Raw genomic sequence first — 6435 nt, forward strand, 5'->3', positions numbered from 1 at the left:
TCCAGATGTCTTGGCTCATAAGTCAGGGTTCCTTCTTGGTCACTCTGTTTCCTTGTCCTCACAGAGTCCTCCAGACCCAGGCCTCAGGGCCACCGTCCAGGGCATTAGTCTTTGTGGAGGTACAACCTAGAAGCTGCTTTTATAGTTGGTGCAGCTCCCCCCTTCTCAGCAGCCACAGCTTGTAAAGATCCAGAAAAGAAAATTCTCACCACTGAAGTCCTTGGTGCTGTCAAATGTCCAGCATTGGAAATGGATATGGTTTTCTCAGTGGAAATAACATTGAAGATGCATTAAGATCTGCTTGGCTGTTGCGCTCTAAGGACCATGGGGTCTTTCCACCTTACTTAACCTCCTCTATTTGTTATCATCTGTTATCCTTATCTGAGGAAGGTAGGAGAGGAGGGATTAAGGGAAAGCTTCCCAGAGTAGGTAGCATCTGAGTCAAGCCTCAAAGGAAAACAAGAATGCTGAGATAATATTCTGAATTAGGACTGAAGATTGGAGTAGAATGGAAGAGAGATAGGACAAAGGAGAAGTCCTTGATAAGAAGAAGTTGACTGTAATAATAATTAACATTTATATAGTACTCACTATGCTAAGTACTTTACTGTATTTTATCTCCTTTGATCCTCACAACAACCCTGGAACACAGGTGCTACTATTAGCCCCATTTTACAGTTAAGAAAACTGAGGCAACCAGAGGTTAAATATCTGAGGTCAAATTTGAACTCAGGTCTCCCTGACTCCAGGCCCAACACTCTACTGTGCCATTAGCTGTAATTGCCAGCAATAACTTGCCCAGTTAGAAGTAGAGTGAAAGAGATGACTGGAAAATGAGATGGAATGTACAATTGATTTTACGTGATTACCATTGGCTCAATAGAGGCAGTAATAGCAGACAAAATTCATTAGCAAATGGGCAGGTTTTATTTTTGTTGGTATAGTCATTTGGTGGCTTAAGATGAACATATTAGGGTAGAATGGAAAGAGTTTTATTGCAGCCACAGAACATGGGTTTCCATCTCAGATTTCATCTACTGCCTCTGTGACCCTGACAAGTCATGTGCCTCAGTTCCCTTATCTGTAAAACGAGGGGGTAGATGAGATGGCTTCCAAGGTCCTCTCCAGCTCTAAATCTATGAGTTTATGAATAATTCTGAATATCAACTATATCATTCATTAACAGATATTTATGAAGCACCAACTAATTCTAAGACATTAGAATTCTAAGACAATTTCACTTATGGAGGATAAGAGATGCCACTACTGCCCTTAAGGAGCTTACATATTACCAAGGGAGATGGCACGTGAAAAAATATCTACAATATTAGGCAATGCATGATAAGTGCCACATAGAACAAAGAACACTAGAGCCTAACAGGACCCTATTAAAAAGAAGAAAAGAAAGGGGATGGACTGGTCACATAGTGACAGTGAGGGATAGCAGAGAGCTAGCCTGAGTATTGTGTGATTATCAACAAAATATTAACTTCCAAATTTCCTTCTTCCTGTTGAGGGCACCACCCTCTTTCCTGTCTCTCACATCTACAATCTTAGGATCATCCCATATCCAACCAGTTGCCAATTCTTATCATTTCTTTCTGTACTGCCACTCCCGGCTCCACTCAGAGGTTTGCAAAATTTCTTCCTTTTCAGTTGAACACCACCAGGAAGAATGACAGAGAATTCATCTATTCATGCCTTTTGTATGCACAGTCAGTTCTGGCTTAGCAGCCAATTAAAAGGCTTTTCATTGTCACACAGTATTAGTCGCAAAATACTGGTTTGTATTCTGAAGGGGAAGGCAGAGTCCTGCATTACATACCATCACATATTTCTAGATACAGCCTCTCCAAGCCCTCAAGTGGGCTGGCATTAGGCAGAGCCTAATACTCATACTCAAAGGGCTAGACCATTTATTGGCCAGTATCTGTCACAAAAGAAATGGAAAAACTGTCCCTGACCTCAAGGAATTTAGATTCTAATGGGGGAGAAAACATGTATAAACCATTACATTACAATATAAATTATTATTGTCATTGTTTGTCCTTCATTCTTGAAGAGAATCAATGACACCAGGAGCATGATGTCTTGACTTGTGTGTGACGGAGTAGATGGAAGACAACCTTATAAGGGCTGGGACTAGCATTGGGGGAAAGGGGGATACTAGTAAAAGCTTCCTGGGGAAAGTAGCTCTTGAGGTGAGTGTTAAAGGAAACCAGGCATTCTAAGAGTTTAAAGTCGGGAGGAAAAACCTTTCAATCTTGGGGGAACAGTCAGTATAAAGCCACAGAAGTAGGAGATTGACTGTTATATGCAAGAAACAGCAAATATCAATATGACTGAATCATAGACTGTTTGGAAGAAAATACTGTATGTCTGGGTCCTTGTTGCCTCTAGTTTAACATATAAACTCCCCTGGCATTTAAAGTACTTCACAAACTGGACCCTGACTTTCTAGCTTTGTTATGCTTTCCTTCCCACACACTAGGGTTCAGTCAAACTGGCCTTGCTTTTTCTCACACACACAATTCTAGATCCCATCCCCATGTCTTTGTACTGGATATCTCCCATAAAATCAATCATTCAGCAAGTGTTTGAGGAGAGAATACATTTTAAGCAAACCCAAATACAGACAGGTAGGAGAGAACAGAACAGGAGTGAAAAACAATTAATAGTCTTTTGTGGCAGGACCTTGGTTTGTGAAGTGGAATATGATGCAGTAAACCCAGAAAGGCAATTGCAGCCAGATTATGCAGGCTTCTCAACCCAAGGCTGATCAAAATATACTTGGTAAAAATACTATAGATGTGAATTCCTGCAATCCTCTTAACACCTGGTAGAGTTCCAACCTACCTTTCTAGTACAGTATATCTCTCATAATTTCTGTAAGCATATTCTTCAGCCCAGTGAAATAAAGGTACCTCTGTGTTTGGTTTTCCCCAAACACCTTCTAATATTCATACCCATTTTTTCAATCATACTGTTTATTACTTCTCCACCCATTAAAATCCTAGCCATCTTTCAAGAGCTTTCTCAAAAGCTACCTCCTCCACAACACCTACAAAATTTTAATCTCCATGAGAGCAGAGCCCATGTGTTATTCACCTTTCTATTCCCTACATAGTGACTGACATTATGAAATTCATCAAGCTATGCTCAATTTATGCGTTTTGAATGAACAAATGAAATCTTTCCTGGTTAGCCCAGTTCTCTTCTGAACTTCCACAGCACTTTGTAGATTTCATATACTGCCTTATATTGGTTATTTGCCTCATCTCCCTTATTAACTCATTATATCCTTAAGAACAAGAATGAGTCTTACTCACCTTAGTTTTACAGTGCATTGCATATTATAGGTATTCAAGTATTTGAATACCTGAATATGAATAGTAATAGCTAGTTGAATAATAATAGTTTTCCAGTGGTGTCAGTCCTAGCTGACTCTTTGTGACCCCATTTTGGAGTTTTCTTGACAGGGATACTGGAGTGGTTTGCCATTTCCTTCTCCAGCTCATTTTACAGATGAGGAAACTGAGGCAAAGAGGGTTAAGTGACTTGCTCAGGTTCACATAGTTACGTCTTAAGTATCTGAGGTGAGATTTGAATTTAGGTCTTCACAACTCAATATTCATCAATTTATCTACTGCACTGCCAAGCTGTTGAGGTGGATAGATAGATGAACTAGGCACTTAATAAAGTCTTGTTGAATGAAAAATTGATCATAAAGCCATGGAATTCTAGAGTTCTAAGTTTCTTCAGAGGTCCAAAATTCTTTATCCAAGTCTTTTTTCTTTTTTCTTTTCTTTTTTTTCCAAATCTTTTTTCTATGGTAAAAATTAAAATAGAAGGACTGAAGAAGTTTCTGGGAAGATTCTGAAGGAAAAAATGAACATAATAAATTCAGAAAGTAAGTTAGAAGATTAAGATAATGATAGCACATATACGGTATACATTTGATTCTCATAGCTACTCTGTGAGGTAGATACTATTATTATCCTCATTTTATAGATGAGGAAACTGAGGCTCAGGAAAGATAACTGATGTGCCCAGTTCCATACAGTAAATATCTGAGGCAGGATTTATGCTCTGGTCTCCACGACTCCAGGTTCAGAACTATATCCATTATACAACACTGTCTCTCAAGAAAGCATAAGAAAAGAAATGGAAATGTATAAGATCTAGATGTTGCTCCATAAGAGACGGCACCTTCTTTGCTTTCAATCCTTTTCCCCTTTGTTGAATAGTACGATAATCAACAGAATTCAATTTCTTATAGAAATGATTCTTCATTATAGTTTGGAATAGAAAAACTACCTTCATAAAATGACAACTTATTTATTACAAAACAAATAAGGAGAGGGAATTGAAAACCATAAAATGTTAGAGCTGATAGGAACCAAAAGTTTATCTAGTCTGATCATCCAAATTTACAGAGGAAAACATTAAGGCCCAAAGGAATATTGAAAGTCACATATAAAAAGTCAGTGGAAGAAGCAGGACTAAAACTGAGGATCTATTTGATGTCAAGGTCATAGCTCTTGCCAATATTCCATACTTCTTCTCCATCAGAAACAATCTGTTGAATCATGACCACAGACCTTTGGACACCATAGCAAAGGGTCAGGTAGCAGTGCTTGGGAAATGCTTAGACAGGCTTTCAGTTTCATGCTATCCATGCACTTTTATGTGTTCATTTTTTCTATTTAACCTCAATAGAGGGAGGTATTAAGAAAGATGTGGCTAAATTAATACTTCAGACCACTAACACGTGGTTATTAAATTGTATGCAGGCAAGTCATATAATCTACCTTAGCCTCAGCTGTCTCATCTACAAAACAAGGATAATAAGAAGGATAATAAGGTCGGGAGGCAGACAGCTAGAGCTGTCTTAAGGTCCTGTCCAAATCTAAGATGATTTAAAACTCTAACCAAAAGTCACCATACAAAGATCACTTGAAGGGAAAGTCAGCTCACAATTAGGTGCCGTAAGATATGAGGAAAAAAAGATTAAGGAAATAGCAAGAAATTAAAACTACATTAATCATTAACTACTATTACATTAAAATTACTACTACATCTAAGACGTGTAGAGACAAAGGTCTGATGGTCCAGAATGAGTAATTGGTGGTGATAAGGTGATGAGAAGTTTAGGAAAGTGGGAGAAAAGATACGTTGAGGTCAATTTGTGGGGAATGGAGAGAAAACCAGGAACTTCTAGTTGATGAGAGACCATTAGTAAGAAACTCTTAGAAACAAAACAATTATAAAGTCAAAATGTAAATGACATTCATCAACAACTTGTCATATGAAAAACTGTACAGGGTCTGTACACAACACAATAAATTTTGAGATTCATAAATGCAATGAAGCAGATTTTTTTTTATTTTATCTATTTTAAACTAACAAACACCAAGTAAAAAGAGCATTTCCAAATACAAAGTAGAGTAGAAAAAGATCGTACATGAAATTGAGAATTTCTATTATATGCAGTTTGCTTTTCCTTTTAAGCACATAATAAATTCAACATGTAATTTTCAAAGCCAAAGCAGATTTTAAAAGAGATAACCACAGCAGTAAAGACTGTAAGAACGAGGTGAACATGCCAAAATTATTTTCAGAGCAAATAAAATATGAAGTCACAAACATAGCAAAGAAAAAAAAGAAAGCTACTGTACCGAGGAGAGGTCAAAAGTAAACCAGAGCTCCCTGGAGCTAAGGCAAGTCACTGATTTAATGCAGTTTCCAGATATCATTTAATGTTTTAGGTTAAAATCTTGATGAATGAAGACAAATGAATAAGTTAGCAGTATAGAAATAATAAGTTGAAAGAGCCAAAATTTCTGTGGATATCAAAGGAAATGAATGTTAACTTTTGCAAGAAGGAAATCTACCTGCATAATTAACTTTGACTAGTTTTATATCTGACAGGATGAAAGACCTGTTAGTTTATAAAGCCCCGTGAGTGGAAGGTGCTATAGTCTCTTACACTGCTTGCAAGGTGTGGTCAGCAGCTGTTTCTCATCGGCTCCTTCTTCTGAAAGGCACCAGCACACACTGGACCTAATTTGTTGTGAGTTAAAGCCAAGTTTCACATGACATCCTAAAAGAGTCGAAGCAGTAGGTGCTAGTGAGGATGTGAGCTAAGTGAATTCCCTAGTATTTCTGAATGAATAAAAAATTGTGGGAAGGGAACTACATAACAAGGGAGGGAAAAAAAAACCTGTTCTTTATAACACTTCACTTCATTCCCTCCCCCCCCAAAGAAGACTATTCAAAGGTGAGCTATTTCAACATTCTTTTGCCAAACATTAAACATTTTTCCTTCATCAGATCTGCAGAGATGCCTGGAGAATTCTTGGGGTTAAGGGCTATGGGGCACACATTGGGGCAGACCCCAATCCTCCAGGATAAATGTCAAACCTGGTTGGTTTG

The sequence above is a fragment of the Vombatus ursinus genome, unplaced genomic scaffold, assembly GCF_900497805.2.
Source record: "Vombatus ursinus unplaced genomic scaffold, bare-nosed wombat genome assembly UNPS02014778.1, whole genome shotgun sequence".
Classification (NCBI taxonomy): domain Eukaryota; kingdom Metazoa; phylum Chordata; class Mammalia; order Diprotodontia; family Vombatidae; genus Vombatus; species Vombatus ursinus.